Here is a 1,247-nt window from a genome sequence, read left to right as displayed (position 1 = left end):
TGATCTAAAACTCCAATAGTTTCGCCACTTTAAGATCCATAATCAGCTTTTCACAAGAAGAAGAACATGAAAGCCAACGAGTCAACTAAGAATTTCAATCGGACAAAGGTTTTGAAAGTTTCGAGATGACACCTGATAAGAAGGGCATTGGTTATGAGGCAGGAACAGAAAGTGATGTGAACGAAGAAGAGATCAAAAGTGAGGTTAAAGAGACGGCGAATATCACGAGAATGACTATGGGAGACTACAAGAAGAGGATATGTGAAGAACATGGACCAAGTCTTGTCCCACCCGAGATACCAACTGAAATAAGTTTTCAGCTCAAGGGGCGTATTCTATCGATGCTCAAGGATATACCTTTCACCGGGAAAGATTATGAAGACGCATTCAAGTATATTGATGAAGTAAAGGACATTGCAAACTACTTTAATGTTCCTAACATGCCAAGAGAATATGTGTTACTTAGGATGCTTCCGGTGACATTTACCGGTGAAGCCAAGGTTTGGTTGAAGTCACTCACACCCAGATCCATTACTACGTGGTCAAATCTTCGTAATGCTCTTATTGAGCAATTTAGTCCACCTTCGAAGATCTCAAAGCTCAAGAAGAAGATTGTTAATTTTCAACAAAAGGTTGGAGAGTCTTTATATGAAGCATGGGAGAGATACAAGGTCTTGATTAGGAGTTGTCCTCAACACGATCTTAATGTCCAACAAGAAGTGTCCCTTTTTTTATAATGGAGTTAATGTAACAACAAGATAACTTCTTGACTCTCAAGGACCAATGACGAAGAAGGACCCAACAACTATTAAAGAGTTGATTAAAGAGTTCATGAATCACTCATGTGAGTACCATAACCCACGAGAGGATGTTACTAGAGGTAAAGGAGATTGAGGGAACGAAAACATAGCTGCAGTTTTGGCAAAGTTAGAGAATATGGACCAGCGGATGACAAAGATGGATCAATCTATCCATGTAATAAGGGTTGGGTGTGATAATTGTAATGGGCCACATTTGACCAAATATTGTGATCTTGATGAGAATGGTAACCGAAAAGCACAAGTTTGCTACTCTAGTGGTGATAAGTATGATGAAGATTAGAGGAAGCCCCAAAAGGTGTGGTTACCATATGAAGAGTACAAGAAGCAAAAGGATGAGAAATATAGACAAACCAGTCGAGGTTTTTACCAAAAGGAGCAACCTCCACCCAATAAGAAGATAGATTTAGAGACAGTACTTCATAGTTT

The 1,247-nt window shown here is 39.2% G+C and overlaps 1 non-coding gene across 1 annotated transcript; it reads right to left on the bottom strand.

Moving 5' to 3' along the window:
- Positions 1 to 596: 596 nt before the first annotated feature.
- On the bottom strand, positions 597 to 703 carry LOC145161907 (small nucleolar RNA R71). Its single transcript, XR_013738764.1, has one exon. It is a non-coding gene; the product is annotated as a small nucleolar RNA R71 (small nucleolar RNA).
- Between the last annotated feature and the right edge of the window lie 544 nt (positions 704 to 1,247).

This window comes from Lactuca virosa, chromosome 2, assembly GCF_052849685.1.
Source record: "Lactuca virosa cultivar CGN04683 chromosome 2, Lactuca_virosa_CGN04683_v6, whole genome shotgun sequence".
Classification (NCBI taxonomy): Eukaryota; Viridiplantae; Streptophyta; class Magnoliopsida; order Asterales; family Asteraceae; genus Lactuca; species Lactuca virosa.
Note: the sequence above shows the minus strand (reverse complement) of the source record. Positions and strands in the feature narration are given on the sequence as shown.